A 9,163-nucleotide genomic window follows, 5' to 3' on the forward strand; every position below is an offset into this window, starting at 1 on the left:
TATTTCAAGAATTTTCTGGGTCTAACATAATACAAAAGTATCAATTATTGTCATATCTTTTGCTCCAAAATTAAATTAGACAACAAGTCTAAAACCTCTTTTTAAAATATTATTCTACGGCCAAATTATAGAGTTCCAATTCTCTTTGATAATCTTTACATAGTGTCAAAGTTCATTCCACAAACTCTCCAAACACTATGTTACTGGTCTTTTCCACTATCACAAATAGCCATACCACTTAGTATTTAGAATGTTTCTATATGACAGTGGAATTTATAGAAAATCAAAAGTACAACACAGACTTAGTAGGTGAAGTTTTCACTTTCTTCAAATCAATTACAGAGTCTAATTTATTCAGAGTAGAAAACTACAAAAGTTTTTAATGCACAACAATCAGACATAATCAAATTCACAAGTAATACAAAACTACAAAAGCTTTTTAGTCTCCAAACGAAATTAAACATATTTTTTATCACATAGAAATGTTTTTCTTTTCAAATAGCATTTCACTATAACATTTTGACATACTATTTTGTCAAACAAAATTGTGCATCTCTCATTTTGCAAGCTAAAGAATTTTAAAGGCAACACTATTTGTCGAGAAAAAATCATTCCAAAAGATATAGTTTGTAAATCTTTTTCCAAAGATACACATGATAAAAAATAAAAATTGTTAACTCTTAGAAATTATTTTCCTCCTTATATTAATAATAAGAAGGTTACCTGGTGTAATCACTTAACCGGAATAACACAATTTTTTTCTGTAACATTCTCACTTCGAACTTCAGTACAAGAAAAGCAGTCTCTAAGGAAGGGAAATATGGTCCCTAAAAGTCAAAATCTGGTCCGAAATGAGTATTTGCGACATGAAAAAACCTGGTCGCCACCCGTCTTAAGACCTTCCTTCGCTATCGCACAATAACGACGGGACAATAAAACCAGTCGTTAAAGCTTTTTGGGACGGACATCCAATCTGGTCGCAAAATATTTTAGGAACGTTATTTCTGGACTCAAATAGATCAAAATATTTTGGGAAAGATATTTTTCAGGTCGGTAAAACTCTATGGGGACCATAAAAAACTAGTCGTAATAATCTTTAAAGACGATATGGATCTGGTCCTAGTGATCTCTAGTGACCATAAAAGACCTGTCCTTATAATTGATTTCGAGACGAGAACTATCTCGTCCTAAAATAGCTTTGGCGACTATCAAAAACCCCATCCTAGAATAGCAGTAGAGATAAGCAACAATCCTGGTAATTGACCTTTAGAGACCAGCATAATTATTGTACTAGATGGAGCACTAATACAATTCAAAAAGTATCAATTGCTACTAAAAATATTGCTACAAAAAGATGATATATATATAGAGAGAAGAGACTGAGACAAAAAGATATATGTAAAGAAAATGTTAATTACGATAATCTGTTGACATCCATAATATATGTTTTAATGTCTGCTTAACAAAAAATCATAGCTAGCAGCCGAGTTAGACAATGACATCAAGTTTTGCATTAAATTTGTAGCAATCTGAAAGTGAGCTCATTCATCTGCTTCCAAACTTGTCTCTTTGCATAGAAGAATGAACAAAAGCTAGGCAAAATATTAGAAGTTCCAATCTTCATCTAGTGTTATCCAGAAAAAACAGCAAAAGCTGCAAGAAAATAAGTAAATAAACCATTAGAAAAACTTTGAGATGCATTGACCAAGAATCTAATATCTATATATATAACACCCGTCATATAATGAAAACAAATAAAATAAAGGTTTAGAGACGAGCAGGAATGAAAAATTAGTACGAAAAAAAAACTATAATGAACAATAAACGGGGCAGAAATCTCGTGTGAAATAGACATAATCTCAAAACTTACAACATGGTTAATGCAGACAGTAATTTTGTATTGTCCAGAAACAGATCTTGTATATTTCCATCCCAATATGAATCCTGCTTAATCCCCCAAACAATGCAGATAGAGATGCTGACTTTACTTTTTTTTCCGATAGTCAGACGTTGTGTGTTTAATCTGGAATGCATAGTTTGGTTGAATCGTCTTTGTACAAACCACAAGATAATGTATGAGATAGAATAGTAATCCGGTGAGCTAACTATCCCGTTTGACATACAATCAGAAGAATAAATAAGACATTCAGCTAGAAATTGAAGAGGCATCACTGCAGGAACATGAACTGGGAAGTCTTGAATCTCATCAGTTCATGGATTTTTCTCTAGATCCTTAGGATTAATAGTGTTTATAGCATGCCAAACAACACTGTTACATTTGGAACCTGAGCCAAAACCTATTTGTCACACTCTATCACAGTGTTGTGAAAAGCGCAGAAAAGCGCGCTTCAAAGCGAGGCAACCCTTGTGCGCTTTTTTATCTTGAGGCGAGGCGATCTGAAAAAAGCTCTCGCTTCAGATGAAAAAGCGAGAAGCGACCCTAAGGCAAAAGCGCAATAAAGCGCGCTTTTTATAAAAAAAAGCGACAATTGGGGTTTTTTAAAAAAAAATTAGGTTTTTTTTAAAAAAAATCTGAAATATAACCTTCTCTCTCCTCACGACTCTTTCCCTTCTTTCTCTCCTCGCGACTCTTCTTTCACAATACTTCTTTCCCTTCTTTCTCTCCTGACGATCTCGACTGAGGCTGCCTCTCTCTTCAACCTCGACCGCAACTGCAGGTAATTTTTTGTTCATCTCTTTTTTAGCTAATGTTTATTAGTTCATCTCTATGAGTTTCTTTTCTCCTGAAATATACAATCTTCGCCTGTGCTTCATCTCTTCATCTCTCTGAGTTTCGACTACTCTAGTTTTTTCTACTTCTTTTCTTCATCTCTGCTGCCTGCTCTGTTTCTAATTACTGACTGCTGCCTCCTCTTCTTTTTTTTTTTCAATTCTTTTGCTTTTATTTATTTATTTTGGGATCAGTCTAGCAGCCTTGTTGAAGAATAGGAGTTTGAATCTTTGTGATTTAATTATGTTTTTAATTTTTTGCTTTATATGTTATGACTTATGAGTATTTTTGCCTATGTAATTTCTTTCAATCTAAGACTATATTACCTCTATTTAGTTATTTAATATTTTTTTATTTTTATACTAAATGTCGCTTTTTTAAAAAAAAGCGCGCGCTTCGCTTCACGCTTCTCGCTTCTGTGAAGCAAGCCCTCGTCGCTTTTTTCCGCTTCTCGCTTCCCAAAACACTGCTCTATCACCTCTTTTAATCCTCCCCTTGGCCTCAGAGTATGACAATTTATGCCAAAGTGAGCTACTTGATATGTTTCAGAATTGGTAAAGAGTCATTCTTGAAGGCTTCATATTCCATTTTTTGAGCTCGAGATTCGTTTCCATCTTATCCAACACTACTCTTTTTCCGACATAAACAAAGAAATGTTCAAAGCCAGCTTTAAATCAGGTATATAGCCTCTTGAAAATATTATTCATTTTAAAAATCTTTTTAACAATGAAAAAAAAATTGGTCAGACATATGTAGTACCAATGATCCTAGAGTTTTTATATTACATTTTAGAGTTTCTCCAACTACAGTTATTAAGGATTTTGAGAGTGATATGCAGAGTTGAGTACCCACCAGTTTTGTGACGGTGAAAACATGTGCAAGTATTAGACATCCCTGACCTTTTGTGTTAACTTTTAAACATTAGTTATTGAAATTTGAACTGGTCCCCTGTTTTTATCCTTTAGCTACTTTTCCAACTAAAAAAACTTGACCACCTTGTTGTCTTTTGTGTTAACTTTGCATTAACATATATCTCTGCTACCCACCTATATCTTTGTTCTTTCATTTGCATCTTCATATCAAAGTACTAGAAATAAAAATGATGATGACCATACTAATACGACAGTCAGTACATTTCTTTATATCAGCATTCAATGTTTCTCTCGAACTGTACTAATATGCTGGAAAATATGATAGAATATTCCAAACCAGTTGAGTGGTGGTTATGATGGGTATTGAGGTAGAACTATCATCTCATGAATTAAAATCCTTCTTATAATAAAATAAAGTCGGGTATATTCTTACTTACTTGGTCAAAAGAAAAATAGTTGTCATTCATTTGAAACATGCGATACTATAGGTGGTAGATCTGATTGTTGAGCATCAAAAAATTGTTTCATCTTATCTTCTAAGGTGGACAAGCGATCATTCAAGGATTTGTTTTCTTCATTCAAGAATTTGTTATCCTCTCGAGTTGAACTTAGCGCAGACCAAAGTGCAGCCCTTGAATAAGTTCCACCTTTCAAATCTTTCGCCTTCACTCCACCCCCAAATCCAAATACATGACTACGAGTTTGTGGTCCACAACATTTTTCAACAATCTTTATACTAGATAAAGATGGATCTTCTTGAACTATTTCCTCAAGTTGAGACTACAAAATATATAAAATGAAATTTTCTATGAAAACACATAACAATTCGAAGCTATTAACTTATTGAATTTACCAAACCTACATGGTTTTCAATTGCTTCAGGTTCAACAAGCTTGTTATCTTTCTTACTAGTCTCAAAGAAAATAGTCGTCAAATCTGGTGGATTGTAATATTTCCCACCCTTTACATCAATGTCAAACATGTAAAATAACACAAACTTCGTAAATACTTCATCAAGGAAAATAGTTTTTAACAATACCTTTTGATAAATAATATCTAGAATAGATTTGCTACCAATATGATGAAGCATCTTCAACTTAGATCGATTTGTTGCATTCCTGATGCTTTTTGCCTGTATTTGTGAAACAATAAGCTTAACTAGAATATTTATAACAAAATTATTTATACATAAGGCATCTCATGCATGAACAAGCTTCAAGGTTTTTCCTAGTAATAAACTTAAGCAACATACATACCTGAAAACTTTCAGAAGTAAAATGTTCCTTTACTAACCATTCCTATTCTTTTTTGTCTACTCCCCTTGGGATATTTTTGAGAGACTGTTGAATGGGATTATTCTTGACATATTTTTCATGTAAGTGTCCTCTCCATTTGTTCCATAACTCATTCATCCATCTGAAGATATAATCACGATGATCATTCATGTCAATAGCCTCAAATTTGTTCTATAAAAATCGAGACATGAGTTGAGTTATTACCAAGTGAGAAGAATCAAGAAAGGAAAACAATGAAAAATATATGTTCTAGTACAATAAGCAGTAGTTCTGAAGTAAGTAAGATAAAAAGATTAGGGAACTTCGTTAGATGTACTTGTTTTACTATCCTTATTCATTTAGGATGTACTTGTATAAAGATTTAGGATAACTTTTTTCGCTTTTTAGAACATTTTTCATTTTACTGTTAAGAAATAAACAAAGCATAACAGATAAAGCATTACAAGGAAGAGAAAGAAATTGCAAAACTGAAAAAATATAGAGAATATGTTAATGAAAGATTTGAATGAAGTTAAAATTTGTTACCCCAGCAGCTGAACACATGTGAAATAATTTTTCTGGCTTAATATCACACCATGAGGTTACTCCAAGTGGACAAATATTACGATCACGAACAATTTTTCCTAAATACCTCAAAAATAATTTGTTTTTGTTCCAAAAGTTAAATTATTGTAAAATGTTACTTTCAGCTTTTCTCCATTTTCAAGTGAATCAACTTCTTTGCACATGTTGCTCCCTCGAACACTTCTTACCTTTGTAGGATTAGATGAACCTACATTGCATAATTTAGAAAGAACTATAGCAATCAAATTCAGCTTCATAAATTAATAAGATATGTATTTAAACTAAGCTTTTTCAGTTGTTTGAGAGTGTTCCATAACCGGATCAAAAGAGTGCATATCCTCTTTCTCAAGAATCATTTTATCCATTTTTTGCATTTTTTGACTAGACAATATGGCCGAATTTGCTCTTGTTCTTTTAGAATGAGTTTTTGTATGTTGATTAGAAGAAAGACCACTCTTGTTATTACATCCCACCTCAGATTCACAAGTCATGTTGTTGTTATGGTTCATTCCCATTCCTTGACTAGTCAAAAAAATAGAGCTTTTAGGTCCTTGTCCTCGCCCATTTCCTACAGAATCTTGACAAATCAAATCATATTATCAATACTTTAGCATAGTGTTTCGGAGATGAAGAAGCTGAAAAAAATTGACAAGTACTTGCAGAGGGTATTAGATTTATAAATACAAAAAAATATAGCGTAATAGATAATTTTTAAAATAATACAAAGAAGAGAAAAAAATTGATTCAGCCACAAAATAGGAGAGTAAGGAACTGAAAATAGTTCAAAGTTATTACATACAAACTTGAACTTTTATTTAAAAACAGAACAGATTTCAAAAAATCATACTTATCTAGACTTCTTGTGTTTATTAATTACCTACATTAGTTGATGCATAAGCTGAGAGGTTAGTTTGCTTGTTTTCTTGTTCAAGATCTATGGAGTTCTGAGGTATCGTTGGCATTCCTTTACTAGTAAACAAAGCAGAGTTTGCAATTTCTTGTACTCGGCCCTTCCCTACACAACATAAAGAAAACAAATCATATTATCAATACTTTATTCTATTTGAGAGCGAGAAACTGTAAGAAATATGAAAACAAGTTTCAGCATATCAAGTATGTTTCATCCTCTTCTTTAACTAGAACTTTAAGACAGAAAGGGTGGTTGCTCTTTTGGGAGCTACGATATGCTACATCTGGAAAGTAAAGAACTAAAAATATTACAGACAAACTTGAACTTTAATTTGAAAAGGTGTCAGATTTTCACAAATATTACTTGTCTAGACTTCCTGGTGTATTTCTTACCGAGATTAGTCAATGCATGAGCTGAGGAGCTAATTTGTTTTTTCTCTTTCACAAGATCAATCGAGTTCTTAGGTATTGTTGTCATTCCTTGACTAGTAAACAAAGTAGACTTTTTAAGTCCTTGTCCTTGTTCCTTCCCTACATAACATGGAGAAAACAAAGCATATTATCAATACTGTAGAAGTTTTTTTTTAGAAACAAGATTCTTAGTTGGCAAATTTCTTACTTGTTTCAAATTCTTGGATGTACTGATTAACCAGAACACTAGATTGAGAAACATAACTCTTAGTTGGCAAATTTCTTCTCTCATCCAATGATTTTAAGCCCTCGTCCTTGTCCCTTTCCAATAGCACTAGGCGCGACAAAGGTATATCTGATAGTACTCTTCATAGATGAGCAGCCTCATTTTAAGTCTTCAATAGCTTCATCTTGAATCTGCAAAAAGATCCAAAATTAGAAAAACTAATATTATGACAATGTAGGAGATTATAGACAGCATGTGATTGTACAGGAATCCTTGGCATAAAATATTATCTGAGTTACATAATGACAACAAATGTATGTGTGATCAGAACAATTTTAACAAAATCAGAACACAAGCATGTGATTCTGCTTCAGACTTGAGCCAACAGTAGAAGTAATCTCTTACTATATCTATTTTCTTAAAAATATAACGCTTCATATTCAATCTTACAGGCATTAAACCCTAACACTGCACACAACTTTTACAGAATGATATCATTTACAATCTCGTGTTTAAGATTTAGATATTACTACTAATGTACTATATATTTGTAGGTGACTTGGTAGGATTTCACAGTTACATGTTTCAGAAGATTTTCAAGGCCATCTATGCCTCAATAAATGGAGTTAAGGTCATATAGATAGAGAAATATGGCACATAACAGGGCAGTTGAGTTGTTAGAATTGTGGATGAAAGTTATTAGTTTAGCACTATGCCTTAGATTAACTGAATGTTTTACTCTACTAGGCATAGACACTTCAATTCTGCAGCTAACAACAATAATGTTTGAGGCCATATGCAACATTAGGTCTGATCCAGATCAGTGGAGTATAAACCATGATATGACGATTACATTTATGCCTATTGATAAGTAGCCATCCTACATAGTGACATATATAAAGCTGGTATTTATTCATGAAACAGTGAGTTCCTTAAATTTTATATGGAATCTATATGAAATATAAATCTTGAGAAAACTTCTAGGGAAAACTGCGAGAGAAAACTTCTAGGGAAAACTTCTAGTTTTCTCACTGATCAGGATCAGATTGCCTAATCAATGAGATAGAATATACACTTTTCAAAATCAAATTATTTATTAAAACCACAATCTAATAATCTTAGGTTCCCACTAATCTTACAATAGAAAAGAGACCAGATTTTGATACTATTAAGCTATTTATTGTTACAAAAAGAGGAAGAAAAAAAAGAGTAGCATGAATACAAATATGAAAAACTGACATCAATAAAACATATAAAGAAACACAATAACTCAATTAAAAGATGAACCAACCTGGAATTTTTGTTCGAACAAAGTTGGGCAGAGCAGAGGTAATATAAAGAAAAAACAATTAGGGCAGAGCAGCACTGATATAAAGAAAAAACAATTAGCGTAGAAGACATCAATAAAACATAAAAACAATAAAATCTATCAGAAAACAATCAACCTGAAATTCTGTTTCGAGAAAAGTTGTGGTGGAACGATAAAGAGAAACGATTAGAGCAGAGCATCAACGATACAAAGAAAAAGAAAGAATTAGTGTAGAGAAACGTCAAGATTAAGATGAATGAGTTGAGATCAGGGAAGAGTGACGACCTTGCTCAGTTGCAATGTGTTTATGATTGATCTCAAACTAGGGCAGCTGCAATTTTGAGTAGAAAAAAGATTTGGCTATGCGCAGCTGTGGTCTTTTCTTTTACCTACTGTATAAAATTTGGCCGCCTAAAGTTTTGTCAAAAGTGATTTTTTTTTAATTTAAATATTTAAGTAGAAAAATACTGGTGAAATTTTCTCCCGCTCAAGCTCCTCAATAGAATCTGGGAACAGTGACTAGATTTGATACCTTCTCAATAAACTGTATAAATAAGGACTGAAATATAAACTTGTCCCAATAGTTATACTTTTAGAGACGTGATAATTAGTTCGTCCTTCAATGTTGATCTTAAAAAATGCTTTTTCTTGTAGTGCTTGTTAAACAAAGCAATTAATTATGGACAAGTGATGCATTTATCTTCTATTTTCATGATTAGATTTTCAGAATCAGTAGAATACAAAAAGACCTAACAATATATTAATATATTTAAGATTGTTGTTCATCTAGTATTGCTAAGATACTTAGAATAAAACTTTCAAGAACTTGTGAAGACAAAACAAAGT

General features: G+C 32.4%; 1 long non-coding RNA gene across 21 annotated transcripts; it reads right to left on the bottom strand.

Annotated features, from left to right (window-relative positions):
- Positions 1-1,380: 1,380 nt before the first annotated feature.
- Positions 1,381-8,748, bottom strand: LOC107002972. Of its 21 annotated transcripts, XR_001454588.2 has the most exons (12): positions 8,454-8,736; positions 8,300-8,373; positions 6,991-7,199; positions 6,765-6,902; positions 6,340-6,477; positions 5,936-6,039; positions 5,651-5,670; positions 4,860-5,019; positions 4,643-4,735; positions 4,466-4,564; positions 4,041-4,383; positions 1,381-1,653 (listed from the first exon to the last, which is right to left on the bottom strand). It is a non-coding gene; the product is annotated as an uncharacterized LOC107002972 (long non-coding RNA). The 21 variants fall into 21 exon arrangements; XR_003575274.1 differs by adding an exon at positions 1,871-2,023 and having other exon boundaries at positions 4,860-6,039; positions 8,454-8,748; XR_001454586.2 differs by having other exon boundaries at positions 4,860-6,039; positions 8,454-8,461; positions 8,603-8,747.
- Between the last annotated feature and the right edge of the window lie 415 nt (positions 8,749-9,163).

The sequence above is a fragment of the Solanum pennellii genome, chromosome 11 (genome assembly GCF_001406875.1).
Source record: "Solanum pennellii chromosome 11, SPENNV200".
NCBI classification, from domain to species: domain Eukaryota; kingdom Viridiplantae; phylum Streptophyta; class Magnoliopsida; order Solanales; family Solanaceae; genus Solanum; species Solanum pennellii.